Here is a 17,493-nt window from a genome sequence, read left to right on the forward strand (position 1 = left end):
TGTGTGATGCAGACCACAGGTGGTTTCCACTGACAGGGTGATGCAAAGACAGCTAGCAGCAGGACTCAGGCCACTGCAGTCCCAGCACTGACCTGTGGGTGGTTCTGAACCCTCGTTCAGAAGTTCTGTAAGGCCCTGCATGTCTTCCTGAGAAGTGGGCCCGAAGCGTGTGTTTGCTTAGATTCTCTCAATCTGTGTTACCCTAAGACAGATTTTTCTTGTCCTATTTTTTCCACTGACCCACAGACCTCCCTCTTGCAGTGGATTTTTTTTTTTTTTTTTTTTTTTTTTGGTAAGGAAAATAAATTGACCACAAGGAAAGGAAAACCAGAAGATAAAAAAGAAACAACAAAAAGACTAAATCAAGCCTAGCGAGTCTTTATGAGTTGCTGTGTGGTCATAAACTTTGACTTCTGATCTCTCTCAATCTAGTTTTGGATTGAATCATAGGCTCTTAAGATCACTGTGCCCAATTCTCTCTATTTCCAGAGCAGTGTCTCAAAGCCAGAATTGGCACAAATCATTGGGATATGGGGCAGTTCAGAGCTGAAACAGAGGCTGGTTTCTTGCCTTTTGTATTTCGAACTACCTGTTTCACAGCTAACCTTTCTCTAAAAAGAGCCTTTCCTTCTAGTATTAATAATATACCTATCTCCGCTGACTTTAGGAAGGAACAAGAAAAGATTATTTGTCAACAGGCTATTAACCTCACATTTCTTTATACTTAAAGAATTTAAATTATCCCTCTTTTTCCTTTTGATTTATGGTAACAATTGCTTTTTTGTTACAGCAAAGTAGCTTCTTTTTGGTATATTGTAAGTGCAGTTTCTGCTGGAGAATTGTGTGAATAAATTTAAAGTGAGAAGTGAGGGAGTGAGGACTGGTGATATTAATGTCCTTCCACTTTAATGGTGAGAAATAGTCCTACACATCATGAACTGCAAGGTCAAGGCAGTGAGTATTGATTGGGAAGATTCCTCACCTCAGCAAAGACTACGTTTAGAAGGCAGAAGTCAGGTGTTCATAGGCTTTTCAGAGATTTGGGGAACAGTTACTACAATAGAGGTTGTTCCATTAGGACAATGCCCACTGTGCTGCCTCAATGACCCATCCTCTGGTCTCCTGGGATCTCTGCCACATTCTAATACTGCTCTTGCTCTCTCAGAACCACAGGTCTCGCTTTCACTTTTGTCAGTGACCCTTTCCTATGGCATTAGTCTTAGAATCACTCACAGACTTTCTTTTGGATGTAGGAATCTGTTCTTGGGATATCTGATACTGGCTCTGCATACCCTGGTATGCAGATACTGGTTTCTGTGTCCCTTTGGCCTCCACAGGGGCCCAGAGTGCTGGGTGTGTGAGGTGAGGGGGGCTTGTTGAGGTAATACTGAGAAAGAGGAACAGAGATGCTACCACTCATAATGGTCTTGGGTCACTGAGACGAGGACAGGCTCTTCAGTCCTCTGACCTCTGAAGTGCCTGCAGGTACTCAGTTACCTGTGTGACGTCAGAGGAGGTGGGATGTCTGGCTGGAGGTGAGGCAAGAACAGAGCAGGGATTCAGGAGGCTCCTGTGTGACCTTAAGAAGCTCACTCCCCCATTGTAGGCAATGTTTTTCTCACTGCAGGATTACTTGATTCAGATCATTTTGTCAAGTCTTTCTTTGGTGCTAGTGAAATGATGCCCCCTCTATTTTGTTCCTAAAGGTGGGCTGAGTCCCAGAAGTTTCAGCCCTTCCATCTACCTCCTCTCTGCAAAGCGGCTGAGTGGGAGGACGCTTGCTGATCATTTTCTTGTGAAGATGTTACTCTTCAGAACCTTTCCCGCATGCCTATCAGGAGGCCACTCGGAAGTTCAGAGTTTTCTTCATCCTGCCCCTTAAAACGTTTTGATAGCTCTTCTGTTCATAATCTAATATCCAAGCTCCTCCGCAGGACATACAAGCTGTCCTTGATAAAATGCTTGATGGCTCCTCCAATATCATCTCTCTCCTTGAAGCTAAATGTCTTTTCCTTGAACTTCCTCAGTTTCTCCCAGGTGCCTTAGGGTTTCTCAGGGTTTGCCTCCACTGTGTCTGTGTCATGCCCTCAGGTCCCCATCCCCCCTTTCTCTCTGCAGCATCATACCGTTCATCCTTAAGGACACAGCCAGACATTTCCTGAATATGGAATAAAAGAATGAATCAAACCAAACACACAATGTGGCATGGGATTGCTGTGATGTTTCCTTCAAATCTTTTGGAATCTGTGAATTATGAACAGGAAGAAGGCAAGGAGGAATGGTCCCATCCTGAAGCAGCACGGGCACCTGGACACGGAACCTTCACTTTAACAGCCTCCGATCTCTTGCCTGCTGCTTGTTTGCTAAAGATCACTGGGATCATGAGCCAGATTCTGTATCATTTTTTTCATTTAATGGGGAAAATAAGAATGATACTAAAGGATAGTTGTGAGGATCAAATTCAATCCTGGGTGTGAAAATGATATGGAAATAATTATTGATAGCACGCTTTTGTGTGGTCAGCACACTGATAAAGCTTATGGTGCATGATAATTATGTGATTAGTTAATAAATGTTATCTAAATAGTTAATGAATGAGTGAATAAAACATGCCGTAATCCTGTAGAGAAATGTGAGACAGAGAACAACCCCACTCATACTGCCACTACTTTGATGACAATTATTAACTTACATTTATTGAGTGCTCTGTATAAGTCACACAGTGTGCTGGGCACATAAATATATCCTCTTATTTCATATTTAAAAGAACCCATTTTTTAGGCAGTAATTATTCTTACTCTACAGATGAAGGAACTAAGAGATTATGTAACTAGTCTGTGGTAGATCATGTTATCTTCCCTAATTCTTTACCTTCCCTGTAAAGAATGCCATAGCCTTTATCATGTGACTTTGCAGTTCCTCCCACCAATGGGATGGGGAATATTTAGAAGATGCTTGACCATGGGTTTGGCTCTGAGATTGACTTTGGCTAATAGAATATGGCAGACATGATGGCATAACCATGCCAAGCCTAGGCTGTAGAAGTCTTGCATGTTTCAGCTCGCCGTGTGTTTTCACCATTGCTGTGGAAACATGCCAGGGGCTGGGAAATATAGTTTGCTGATCCCACAGGTAGATTAGGAGACATGCAGAGAAAGCCACCCCAGGCAAGACTTCCTGGCCAACCTGCAGATGTGTAAGTAAGGGCAACAGGGATTAGAAGAACCTCCTGGTTGAGCCCAACCTGTGGTAGCTGACTCTTGGCTGACCCCTAGACACTCAGGCTACATCAGTGCTCTTTGTTGCATGCCACTGAGATTTTGCGTTCATTTCTTATGCAGCAAAAGCTAACTTGTGCATTGTCCTAACTCACAGAGCTAGGAGTTGACTATACTAGGCTTTGAACCATTAGGTTGTGCTTGAAGGCCTGTGAGGGAGACCAGAACTGAGCAGTCCCCACAGGTGGGTAATTACAATTGCTACTTCTTATGGAGCACTAGTGATGTTATCTTATTGAATCTTCATAGCAAGCCAAAGCAGTAGGCATTAATGTCCCCATTTTACAGATGAGGCTTGGAGAGGGGAAACAATTTCCCCAATGTTCGCATCAATATGAAGTGGCAGAGACAAGCTTCATACTTAGGGTTCTCTATCTTCAAAGCCAATGCAATCTCTGCTCCTGCTGCATCTGGGTAGGCTCCTGGCTTGCCAGAGCTCATCCTCTAAGCACACTGATTTCACTTGAGTTAATTTGTTAAAAGGCCCCAAACCTATGGGGTATGTAATTTGTGCATGTGTATGTGTGTGTGTTGTGCATGTGTATATGTTGTATGTGTGTGCATGTTGTGTGTGTGTGTGTATGTTGTGTGTGTGCATGTGTTTGGAGGAGCTTCTGGGGCTTTCCCCCCTGTGCTTTGTTTCTTCGTTGTCTGACTGATTTGGCCACAAGGTGAGGATCCAGTTACCACAACAGAGTATACTCCACGGCCAAGAACACCGCTGTGCTCTGAAACTTCTACCAAGGGAAAAAAGTGTGTTATTTCTTTTTTCCTTTCCTCTTTTTCAAAAAAAAAAACAAAAAAAAAACCACTACATTCATGCTTTTATCAATGGATGCCATTGTTTGAGTTTTTAAAAGTCATATCATTTTTCCTGTGTGACATTTTCTCTCTTTTCTTAACAAACTGGTAAGTGGGAAAATATGCTGCATCTTTTAAAAGGATTTTTCAAGAAGCATCACCAACACTGTCCTCCCAGCAGGCTGCTTGTGTTGACACCATTGTCAAATTATGGCACCCTGCCACAGGTCAGAATGGGACTTGTCACTTACTCCAAAGGCTATTGTAGAGATTTGTCTTGTAGCTGTATTTCAAATAGGCAAGATTGATTTTCTTCTCATTATGACACAGTCACAGCTCTTCTTTTAGTTGTTTGGATTGTGAAGAGCAGCTTTTAGAGATTAGGACGATGTAGCTGCATGACAAAGAAAAGTGCAAGACAGTGGGAGAGTTCCATGGGAACGTATCTCCAGTGGGATCTCTAATCTGAAGACATTTGTGGCCCAAATGGAAACAGCCGTGTCTGGAAATCTTTTTCCCTAAATTGGGTCGGGAGAACAAGAGACTCCAGGGCATTGTGGAGTGTTGTGGAGAGTGCACAGACTTGGGAGCTAAAATCAGAATAGAATTGCAGTTTTGCCACTGAGCATACATGTGAATTTTTTCAAGTTAATTGATTTCTTGGCATCTTAGGTTCCTCATTGATAGCAAGTGTTAATTGGGAATCTTTTAGCTTCTAAGTGATAGAAAATAATGTGAATTAGGTTAAGAAAAATGGTATTTATCAGCTCATAATCTAGTTTCTATTCTAGCTGCAGGTTTTGCTGGCTTTAGGTATGGCTGGCTTCAGGAGTTCAGAGTACTTCATCATTGTTCTGTCTCTCTCCATTGCTCAGCTTTGCCTGCCTACCTCTGCTTGGTCTCATTGTCAGATAGGCTTTTCCCATGTGGTGGCAAGATACCCCCGGAATTTTTAAATTCCTCAGACCTCATGGACTCAGAAAATGGCAAGTGCCTTTCTCAATGTGCCTAGAACCTCTCTTTATATGGGAGTGAGTGTGCTAGATATCTTTTGTATTTTCATCCAGCATCATGCTCCAGAAGGAAAAACCTTTCTCTACTCTGCTTTCTACCTTGGGAGGCTGTTCTGCATGGACCGCATTAATGTCTCCCTTGCCCTATGATTTCTAACTGGGTTTGCCAACATTGGGCTCTGGCAGGATACTGAAGGGAGGAAAGGGAGTGGGATTAGGGTATTATTCCTCCAGCTGTTTCCCTGAGATGTTTGCATGGGTTGGGTGCTTCCAATGATGGAAGCCTATAGCAGCTGCCTAGCAGCCCCCTCTTTCTGGCCCCTTGTCTCCAGTTTCGGATTACTGTTCTTACCCTGCGCCCCTTCAGGACTAGGAGTGGTGGTTTCAGCCTTAACAGTTACTAGCCCTGAGGTACTTCCTTTCTCATGTAGTTTCTTCACATGCTACATCTTGAAGAAAATCCTTTTATTACACTGTCATTAAATTAATTTGAGTGTGCCATCTGTTTTCTGTCGGGACCCTGACAGATGCAGGAAGCAATCAGAATGTGTACAGACCACTCATGTGCATTAGGCATCAGGGCTTACATGCTTCTTTCTTTCATACTTTCATGGCTTTGTGGTCCCTCCCCCTCCCCTTACTCCTCACTTCTTTTCACTCCTGTAAACAGCTTGCCTGTTGCCATAATGAGCTCCCGCTCCTACCTGGAGGCAGTAGCTACAGCAATTTTAATCTTTTACATCTGTAAAATGTTTTGAGATTAAAGAACCACTTTCACATATGACCTTCTAAAAATTTGTTGACTTAGTTGTTATAATCCGCATATGAGATATATTGAAAGCACATTCCAGATGGGTTAAGTTGGTGATGCAGGTCACAGTTAAGGGTGGTCAAGCTGGACTTCAATCCTGGGTCCATTTAATGCACAGTGAATAAAGGGATCCAATTAACTCATAGATTTCAGTGTCTTGATCTTGATGGGGGAGGGAGGAGATACTTGAAATGGATAAAGAACAAAAAACATTATGCCCCTCTTCTCCTACGTGCAAACTAAGTCCTGGCCAGATATCATCTTTAGTACCATACTGGGGGATAAAGCATTAAGTGATAGGTGTGGAGAATCTGAGGTATAGCTAAATATGGCTCTTCGAAAAATTATGAGCTATTTAGAAACCACGAGAAAAGAAGGAGGCTGCAGGCTGCCTGTGGGGAATATTGGGGCTGGGAATGGGGTAGGGGTAGAGGCAGAGCTATGTAAAGAATGAGATAAAGATAGACACACAGAGATAGAGGAGATAAAGGGAAAGAAATTGAGATAGAGACAAGGCTTGAGAAAGAAACAGAACTACAGGGATGGACAGGATGAGACACAAAGAGACTTGGAGACAGAGAGTAACATCCAAGGCTGCCTCTGAGGTACATGCGAAAGCTGTTTAGAGAACCCAGGATTCTTTAAAAAAGCTTTGTAATCCTTTTCAACTGATTTATTCTATTAAATAGTAAGCAAGGAAACAATAATTACAGCAGAGCTGCTGAGCTCTGGGTGAGTTCTGAACTTACTTGCTTTGTAATCAGGATAGGGTAGGAGTCCCTCAGAAGTCTCTCTGTGTAAGCTCCCAGGGTTCCCCAAAATGCAGCTCTTAAAAATTTACTCCTGCATTTTTAGTTTGTGCCTTTCTAGGAGATGCATAGCATAAATTATCACATTAACAATTCTGACACGTTCTGCTAAACAAAAGCATTTTAAAGTTTGTTTAACCCGTATGTCTCAAGTTTTATTTATTTGAGCACAGAACATATTGTTTAGTTGCCTATCCTCCCAATATATTTATTAACATATCAAGACCAGTATTCAGCTCTGTTTGGGAAATATCACCCTAGAGGATAGAGATCTGCACAGTCCAGTGTGGTAGCCCATGGCCACATGTGGCTACTAAGCACCCGAAATAGTTAGTTTACACTAAGACATGCTGTAAGTGTAAAATGCACACTGGATTTTGGAGACTTAGTATGAAAAAAGGTAAAATTTCTCACAAATAATTTCATGTTGATTACATGTTGAAAACATAATATTTTTGATATGTTGAATTAAATAAGATACATTGCTAACATTGTACCTGCTTCTTTCTACTTTTTAAAATATGGCTCCCAGAAAATTTCAATAACATATCACGTGGCTTGTATTTGTGGCTCATGTTGCATTTCTATTGGGCATTGCACTTCTATCAAACAGTGCTGCTATAGCATGTAGCTTCAACATCTTTACTAATCTATGACAAAGGCTAATTCACAGATCTCTCTTCCCAGCACTCTCCCTCTTGCTAACTCTGCTTTGGCCCCAGCCTTCCTAAAATAGGCCTAGAATGACCTTCATAGGTGTTATGAAATTAATGTTTGTGTCCCCCACAAATTCATATGTTGAAATCCTATGTGATGGTGTTAGGTGGTTGGGTCTCTAGGGAGGTGGTGATTAGGTCATGAGAGTGGATCCCTCATGAATGGGGTTAATGCCCTTGTAAAAGGGACCCCAGAAATACTCTCTAGGTCTCCTTCTTCCGTGTGAGGATACAAGAAGTTGACTGTCTGCAACCCAAAAGAGGGCCCTCTCCAGAACCTGACCAGGTGTCACCCTCATATCCAGCTTCCAACTTCCAAATTGGGTAAAATAAATGTCTGTTGTTTAACCACCCAGACTATTATAATACCTTATAGAAGCCCAAGAAGACTGAGACACTAGAGCCTTTGCATTTACCATTCCCTCTGGAATGTTCTTCCTTGCCTTACCCACATAGCCAACTTCCTCTCTTCATTCATGAGTCTGCTCATATGTTACCTTGTTGGAAAGAGTTCTGTCTTACTCCATTCCTGCTGCTATAACAAAATTCCTTAGACTAAGTAATTTATGTACAACAGAAATTTATTCTTACAGTCTGGAAATTGGACATTCTAAGATCAAGGCACAGATTGTGTCTGGTAAGGGCCTAATTTTTATAGATGGTGCCTTCTTGCTGCATACTCACATAGTGGAAGGGCAAAGGGGCTCCTTCAAGCCTCTTTTATAAGGATATTAATCCCATTCATGAAGTTTCCACCCTTATGACCTAATCACCTTCTAAAGACCCCACCTCCAGATGCCATCACACTGGGGATTAGATTTTACCACATGAATTTTGGAGGAACACAAACATTTGGATCATAGCAGTGGCCTGTCACTGTCCACTTAACTCTTTTAATTTTCTTTCTTGGCATTAATTTCTACCTAATGCATTATATATTTATTTATTTATTATCTGTATCCTCTGCTAGAGTGTAAACTTCTCGAGAAAGGGTATAGTGCTGGTAGGTGTTTTTTACTGCTTAATCACCAGTGATACAAGAGTGCTTTGCTTACCATAGGTGCTCAATACATATTTTTTCAAATGAAGGAGGAATAAGTGAATGGATGACTCAATTGAGAAACTTTTTCCTGCTGGACCCAAATGCTACTTCAGAATCCTATTCATTGTGCACTCCAGGCAGCCACAACCCCTTGCCAGAATTGGCATTCTAGACAAGGCCTGTTCACCATGCTGCAGAGATATCCTTCTCCCTACAGCCTCTGCAGGGGATATGTTTCCTGAGGGAATCTGGTGCATATCCACTGTGGTAGATTCTCTCCAAAGATGAATGGAACAAGTTCTTTCCTCCCTTTGTGCACAGGTTGTCCCACCCACTTAGAAATAGAGTTTATTACCCCTTTCCTTGAATTGAATCACAGGAATTGAATTTCCTGTGATTTGCTCTAACCAATGGAATATGGCTGAAATGATACTATGTTAGCTCCAGGGTTAGCTCTTAAGAGATATGGCAGCTTCTGATTTTGTTCACTTGGAATTAGCCACCATGATGTAAGGAAGTCTAAACTATATATAGAGAGAATGTAGAGAGACCCTGAAGGAGGAAATGCCAGGTAATAATAAAGACCACATGGAAAAGAACTAAAGCGCCTCAGACAACAGCCAGAAACAAAGCTCAAACCTCTGAGAGAGAACTCTGAGCTTCCAAACCATGCCAGCCTTCTGGTGGATGCATTTGCATGAGGAACCCTAGTAGGATATAATGTGGAGCAGAGGAACCATCAGCCAAAGCACAAATCATGAGAAACAACAAATTGTGATCACTTTACCCCACTGAAAGTGGATTGTCATATAGCAAAAGATAATTGACAAACCCATCTTGTCCCATCTCCCTATCGTCTGCTGATTGTCAACTTGTCCACCTGGCCCATGCCTGTATTGCCATGATGTCCCTGTGATGATATCATTTTCTTCCTTTCCAGGGCAGAAAGTTGGTCTGCTGTGCAGACCACTTCAACCCCTGGAGGCCAGAGTTGAGGGTTTGTGTCTATGGGTCCTCACCTCTGGCCCTCTGTGTAGTTCTGGGAGAGGTGGTAACAGAGGTGGGGTGCACTATGATGGGCTTTGAAATCAGGCCAACCTGAGATCCAATCACTGTTCTGCTATTTCTCAGCTACTGAGAGAACATAGAGTTATTTACATCTCTGAGCTTCAGTTTCGTCTTCTGCAACAAAGATAGTCATGCTTCTCTCTCTGGGCTCTTGTGAAGATTAGAGATGATGTGTGTGGGGTGTGTGTGAAGTGTCTGGCACAGAGATTAAAAACAATTAACCAAAACAAAACTCACCCTCAACATTTCCCTAAACAAGGTTTTGTCTCACTTTTAGAAGAGCTTGACATTTCCAGTCAACCAAAAGAAGAAACTGAGACCTGAATTTAGGCTTGTGTGAGCTTTGAACACTGGCCCCCAGGAAGTTCTTTCAGAGGCTTTGTTGTAGCAACAACAAACAACCAGCAGCCCACTCATAGGAAGTCCTCTGGGCCCTTCAGCAGGGCTCCTGCACAATAGGGGTCTGTCTGTCCCTTGCCAGGATCATTGACACATGGCTTTGAAAAGCATTTCTCATCGCCTTGTGAAAACTCCCTTCACATGCTCTCCCAGGGTGGACTCTTTTGCAAACAGACAATGAAATACAAATTCATTAGGTACTTTATTTGGGGAGGGAAACAAAAGTTCTTCAATTAAGTATTCATCCTAAACTTTCCTATTGCCTCTAAATGTTGCCTTCACCTTGATAAAACTAGTACTACAGGGGAGTGGCTGTGTGGGTAATGACCAGCTGAAAGTGAGCACTGGCTGGGGTTGAGGGTTAATGAATAGCAGCTGTGAAGTTGCTCTTTGGTGGGGAGGCTGACCCAGCCCAGGAGCCAAGGATGGGCTGGTGTAGACAGGCTTGACTTCACTAAATGGACATGGCATTAGAAGGTGCTCAGTCTGTGGGTGCAGGGGTGAGGTGAAACTGCTATCCCTGCAGCTCTCCTTGGGGGAGGGAAGCTATCTAGTAAGTGTGGACTGCAATGGCACACAGCACAATGTCTGTTCTAATTGGTCATGATTTCATGCTGATTGGCTAGTGGTCAATATTGCAAATACAACCTCTAAGAAAGGGTACCTCTGAATGGAGATCAGGACTGAATCAAGTTGCTTCTACTTGGCTTTAGGGCTGGAAACTGGATATTCTGTTCGGTTGCACCCATCGAGGTGGTTGCTTTGAAAGCTTCCATGGAGGAATGTGGCAAAAGTTGTAGAGGAATGAAAGCTTTGGAAACAATCATAAGAGTGTTGGTAGACTTGTGATTTCCAAGTTCAAAAGGGGAAAAAGGCATTTATTGATGGTCACAGAGAGCAGTTTTCTTCCAATCTCTATTTTACTCTTTTTTCTCTGTATTACTGTATTTTCTCTGATAACACCTCTGTATTTTATTTAGGGACTTCGTGACACACCTGCTATCTTATGGGGCTGCCAGTTGCCTTCAGGTGTATGAAGCCACCACCACAAGCCACCATCTCTTGTCCGAGAGCCCAGTACCCTTTCTGCTGTGGCAGCCCCATGATTTCCTTCATCCTGATGTCATTGCTCTGGAAAATGAGGGAAGACAGCCAGATTTGGGAAGATGAACGTGGTAATGCAGAGTAGACAGGTCCCTCCAGCCAGACTCTAGACTTGAAGATGAAAATTTCCCTCTGAGGAGGTTACCAGGATGACTATTAGTGTTAATTATGAAAGAATGGCTTCCTAATATGAGATAGACAAAGACAGGCACCCTCTTGTCACAATGAGAGAAAGCTTGGGGGAAAAGGTGAGGTTCCCTAAGGTCTTCAGAGTCCTAAGTTTGTCCTAAGGACCTAAAGGAAACAGATAAGAGGATCAGGACTGCATAGTGAGAATGCAGCTTGCCTTGGGTCGTGATTCATTTAGGATCCTTTCTGTTAGAAGTAGCAAAATTACCTAAATAAAACTGGTGCTATGGACTGATGTTTGTATGCCCTCAAAATTCATATGCTGAAACCCTAATCCTCAATGTGATGGTATTTGGAGATGGGGGTCTTTGGGAGGTAATTATGTCATGAGAGTGGCCCCCTTCTGATGAGATTAATGCCTTTATAAGGAGAGACAGATAAAAGCTTATTTCCTCTCTCTGCTTTCCACCAGGCAAGGACACAATGAGAAGATGACCATCTGCACACCAGGAGGAGGGTCCTCAACAGACCTTGGATCTGCCGGCACCTTGATCTTGGACTTCCTAGTCTCCAGAACTGTGAGAGATAAAAGTCTGACCCAATCTATGATATTCTGTTAGAGCAGCCTGAACTAAGACAAGAGATTAATGTAGAGGGATTTATTATTTCATGCAACAAGAAATCTGAAGGAGTGGGTTTGAAGGTGGCTAATTCAGAAGCTCAGTGATGTCAGGGTTCTGGGTCAGCTTTTTTCCAATTCTCTTGATTTCCCCCTCTTGATAAAAAGATTGCCATCTAAACTCCAAATACCACATCCTCAAATATTAACATCAAAGTCAGGGAGGGTGGAAGAAAGGGAGGAAAGGGGGAACATTTCTTCCATTGCATCTTTATCATAAGAAGGAAAATCTCTCCAAACATCCTGCTTCCCCATTCTCTCTGCATATTTGCCCTCATTTATTGTAGTGTAGATCTTGTAAACATGGCTACACCTTAAACAATCACTGGCCAGGAGGAAAGGAATTACAATGGCTGTACTAGATCAATCATAATCTATCTCTGGGGCTGGAACTGTCTTCCCTGAGTGCCTCCTACCAACACGAAACTGGGGGCCTGTTAACAAGGGGGGAGGGCTAGTGTAGGCAGTAACAGGGAAAAGGAAGTAGAAAGGCCATTCCAAAAGAAGGAAAAAGAAACTCAACAGACAATTTAACTGCAAAAAGTTAAGTGACATTTAGGCTAAAGTTAACTGCACAAATGCTTAGTGTCAGGGCCATGATTAGGGGTCAGAAGGTTGACCACCCTGACTGAGAGGAAAAATTGGGGTGGGAACTTGGAGGAGACGGTATTATAAAAAGAAAAAGGCAGAGATTAATCGTGGACTTTCTGCTTCTGTATCTTGGACCTAGTTAGCTGGAATGCTACTTTGATCTAATTACCTAATTAATAGTTGTATATATCAAGGCCCCTGTAGGAAAATAATCGTTCACTCAAATTGAGCAATTGAGGAGAGTTTAGTTTAGGCACTTTTATAACAATGTAGGCAGAATTTAAGGAAATCAACACAGTGTACTGCAGTTTCTTAGTGCACCCAGAGTGTGGAGACATTAGCATCCCCAGGACTGAGGGAGAGAGATGGGGAGAGAATGATTACTCTGACCTGGAGACAGGTGTGTTTTAGGAAAAGAGCACTGTGATAGGAGTTTTGGCTTTTGGCAAGGGAACATGGTTAACCCTCAGCAGCCTGGCAGAGGGGGTGGAAGGTGCCAGGAGTCACCCCTATTTTAAAATTTTTGGCCATAAAGAAACTGAATCTTTACCAGCAGAACCAGTTTGTGACAGGGAGGTTTGTTTCTCTCTCCTTCACCTGTGGTTATATTACTATCGAGTTATATAGGGATGTTTGCTCTTAGAAATTTCCATGTACAATCCATTGAAGAAGTAGCTATCATAGAGAATTTAAGCAATATAGTTTATAAAGATAAATCTCATAAATGTATCTGGAACATAAACCTATAAAAGTTACTAATAAGTACATGTTGAACTGTTTTTGTCTGTTACATATATTATTTAGAGGCAGGTGCATCTGTAATTGACTGACTAGATTCTCCTTCCCTGATCTCAGATGCCAGTGTGGTGACTTTCCCCTTTCCAGTATAACGTGTTTGGCTCGCTGGTGTGGTTTGACAGTGGGTATGTGGTAGAGGGGTGAAGGGGGGCCCTGAGGGAAGTTGCTACAGGACTCGTAGCTCCCACCAAGATGCAAGACATGGAAACCCACTGTAAAGGTTGTTGGGGGAATCATTTCCTATCCTCATCTGAGCAGCATGAAAGCTCAATTTCATAGATAAGGAAAATGAGGCATAAATGTATAATCTGAGTTATATAATGTTGCCTAGAACCAGAAGCACCAAGAGTTCATCTGTGTACTTCCCACAAGATAAGTCAGACTGCCGCACATTCTAGAGAAAGTTAGATGTGTATGCACCTTATGAACGTAGCCTAAAAAATGATGACTTATTAAGAGAGAAATTATAAGTCTTTGAGGTAACTTTCCAAACTATAACTTTCATTTTTTGGCTCAAATGTACCTTTTGGTGTCACTATCAGATAGAATATAGGCCTGAAATTAGTTACTCATTTGTCTTCTTCTTATATTTCAGAAATATACTTTGAAAAACTACTATCAGAAAATAAAAAGCCACTTTCTTCAGGTTGGAATCTATGCAATATTAGAATTATATTTTTGTTCTTGAAATCATTGTGCTTGGTTATAAGGATGGGACAGACCAGAATCAAAACTGTGAGGCCAACCCAGCAGATTTGGGAGGTATTTTCAAAATAAGCTTGAAGATATTTTGTGTCTATACTAGATCCATATCTTGAGGAAAGAATAGGCAATCTATCTGATTAAGTTTTATTCTCATTCATGGTTTTGATGATTAAACCAAGAATAAACAGGGAAAACCTAATTATAGGCCTTTGGGGTTTGCTGATCCAGACTGGAAAATACCCAAACCTCTTCCAATTCTTTAATTTAAATTGCATGTTCTCCTTATATTACAACATTTAACATAAAACTTTCTAAAGCGAGAGAGAAGCTCAAAGTTCAAATGTAGTTCATATAAGTTTTAACCCTCCACTGCAATACCTGTCAGATCACCACAGGAGAGATCGGAGATTTGTCCCAAATTCAAAAAGGGAGCTACAGTGATAAATCCTGTCCATCTTTCTAATCCTAGAAAAATAGGAATTGGTGGGTGGTTGCTAAAGACTTTTTTGTTTGTTTTAGAACTGATTGAATGTAGGTTGGTCTAAGCCAAATCTAAGCTCCACTTTCTTCTTTAGAAACCTCGAACAGAATTCCAAAGCCCAGGGACAGTACTGGAAACAGTGGAAATTCCATAAGTAATTGATCGATAGATTGATTCATTCACTCATTCATTCATCATTCTCATTTCTTTATTCTTAAACAAACTATGAAGTAGATATTACTATTAATATAATTATCTCCTTTTCACCACTAACAAAATGAAGCTTCGAAGAATTCTGTTTATTCTAAATAAGGACCCATATTTAGCAAAAGTTGGGCCTGAGATTTGGGTGGGTGATTACAAAGTTTAGGCTTTTAAATACCATGTCATGGAGACTGGGAAACCCCTACGAGCCTGACCCTGTCCTAGAGACTGGGAATACAAAAATGCTTGCTGCCCAGGTCTTATTGTCTAGTCTGTCGATGGATAATTATAAGACAGCATGGTAAGTGCTGTGACAGACATTAAGTAGAGAGGAAGTCTTTCTAATTAAACTAGGGTGGGGTATAGTGAGAACAACTTCCTCCTGGAAGAAGAGAGGCTTGTAAGCTGTATTCAGAAGGTGCATAGGTCACCATGCACTATTGCGTGCAGTGCAATAGATCACTAAAACTTACTCTTCCAAGCTAGCTGAAACTCTATACCCTTTGACCAGTATCTACCCCTTCCCCTTCCCCTCCTCTCCCAGTGTCTGGTAACCACCATCCTACTTTCTGTTTCTATGGGACTTTTTAAGATTTCCTAATAGATTTTTAACATTCTCACCACACATATAATAAAATAATAAATTGGTGAAGTGATGGATATGTTAATTATCTTGATTGAGTCATTCTACGATGTACATTTAAATCAAAACATCACAATTTACCTAAGAAATATTACATAGGATTAGGGATAGAGACATAGTTTGGCTTAATACAAGGGAGGTCTTTCTAGCAGAGATGCTGGGAGGGAGACTGGGAGGCCATGGGAAGCAATGATCCCTGTCTCCAGAGGCGGCACCGAGCCAAAGCTGGAAGGTCCATTTGCAGAGATATTTAAGAGGGGCCTCAAGCACTGGATAAGTGATTGATTGGATGACTTTTAAGATCCTTCAAAACTCTGAGAATCTGTGGTTCTTAAGGGAACTAGAAGTGCTTATATGTGCTTCTCTGGGGTGGCTAAATCAGAATGAAGGATGGTCAGTCTGGGCAATTTAGCTGTCTTGGTAACCAGTAATGACCATGATGGCAACATGTTCATACAGTGATACAAACAATTACTTTTAATTTATTTTTATTTTGGAAAAATAACATAATACCCATGACTGAGTATTCATAATTGAAAATTCAAATATTCCCAAAGCATATGGAATAAAAATAAAGTCTTGTTTCCACCCTTCTCTGTGCTCCTCTCTGCCCCACCCTCCATTTCATACTATTCTTCTCCTATTTCCCTCCCGGGATAGTGACTTCATCAATCATTACCTGTCTTTTCATACACATTTTTATTAACTTCTGTACCTACATGTGTACATATATGCACACTTTGTTCAGTTTTTTAGAAAAGATAAATTAGATCATACTACGAATATTATTTGTTAGCTTTTTTTCATTTAGCACTAATCATGGAGAGGTTCCTCATTTTAAAACTCCTGTCTTTTAAAGGCTGCATTGTGTTTTACTTTTATTTTTTATTTATTTTTTTTTCTTTTTTGGGACCCATCTGCAGGATACGCATTGTGTTTTATAGTGTGACTGTAACATGACTTGATAGACATTTTTGTTGTTTCCATCTTTTTGCTGTTATAAACAATGCTGCAATGAACATCTTTATATATACTTCTTTGTGTCCAAGTGTAAGCATTTTGGTAGGAGAGATTTTACAGATTCATCGAAGTTGAATTATTCATCTCAGTGGTTGCACCTTGTAAATTCTGATGGATGCCAAGTGCCCTTCATGAATACTGAACTAGTTTGTATTTTCACCAACAATAAAAATAAGTGACCAGTCCTCACATTTACTAACATATTAACAATCTTTTAATTTTTTTGTGAATCTATTAGGTAAAATTGATTTAATTGTTTTAATTTAAATTTTATAATTACGAGTTAGACCAATCATTTTTTAATATATTAGCTGGCCTTTGACACATCTACAAATTATTTCCATATACCTTTTGCTCATATTTGCATGGGAAACACTTTATTGCAGATATTAATCTCTTTTATGTATATGCATATCTGGAAAATGCTTTATTTATAATAAATAATGTACAACTATATTTTAGTCTTTTCCTTACTTCTCCTGGGTTTTGAATGTTGATTTTTAATCTGTGCAATAGATATTGTGGTGTCATCACCAAATGAAGAAGTTGATGCATGTGTCCTAAGGAAACAGAGAAATTCATCATAATTTCCTATCTTTATTTTGTCTTCTTTTCCACCACTCTCCTTTATACTTTCTCCTCGCAAGCTGCAGGGCACTTCAGTTCTCCTCTAAACACTGTGGTTTATGAACTTCTGTGTCTGAGACTTTAACAGACTTTTCCTCCCCTCACTCAGAATGTCTTTCCCTAGACCCCACCTTGAGAATTTCTTCCCATCCCTCAGGCCCAGTCCAAAAGGTGTGATGGTTAATTTTATGTGTCACCTTGACTGAGCTAAGGGATGCCCAGATAGTTGGTAAAAAGTTACTTTTGGAAGTGTCTGAGAGGGAGTTTTCAGGAGAGAGTAGCATTTGAGTCAGTAGACTGAGTAAAAAAGATCACCCTCACCAATGTTGACAGGCATCATCCAATCTATTGAGGGCCCAAACAGAACAAAAAGGCAGAGGGAGGGAAAATTTTCTCTCTCTCTTCTTGAGCCAGTTCACTGGGGGGTCACAGCAAGCAGAGAATGCGGACACATAAGCAACGGTAGAGTTTTCAGTGTTGTCGCTACTACTGCTCTGAGAACAATACATGCTATTATTGAGAATTTCGTGTCCCCAGTGTTCATGTGTTCTGCTTCACCTGTCTTGTATAATGTA

At 41.1% G+C, this 17,493-nt stretch overlaps 1 long non-coding RNA gene across 1 annotated transcript; it reads left to right on the forward strand.

The window, feature by feature from the left end:
* The first annotated feature begins 1,531 nt into the window (after positions 1-1,531).
* On the forward strand, positions 1,532-2,443 carry LOC142871861 (uncharacterized). The gene is made up of 2 exons (XR_012920029.1): positions 1,532-1,602; positions 1,707-2,443. It is a non-coding gene; the product is annotated as an uncharacterized LOC142871861 (long non-coding RNA).
* Positions 2,444-17,493: the final 15,050 nt, after the last annotated feature.

The sequence above is a fragment of the Microcebus murinus genome, chromosome 7 (genome assembly GCF_040939455.1).
Source record: "Microcebus murinus isolate Inina chromosome 7, M.murinus_Inina_mat1.0, whole genome shotgun sequence".
In the NCBI taxonomy this organism is placed as follows: domain Eukaryota; kingdom Metazoa; phylum Chordata; class Mammalia; order Primates; family Cheirogaleidae; genus Microcebus; species Microcebus murinus.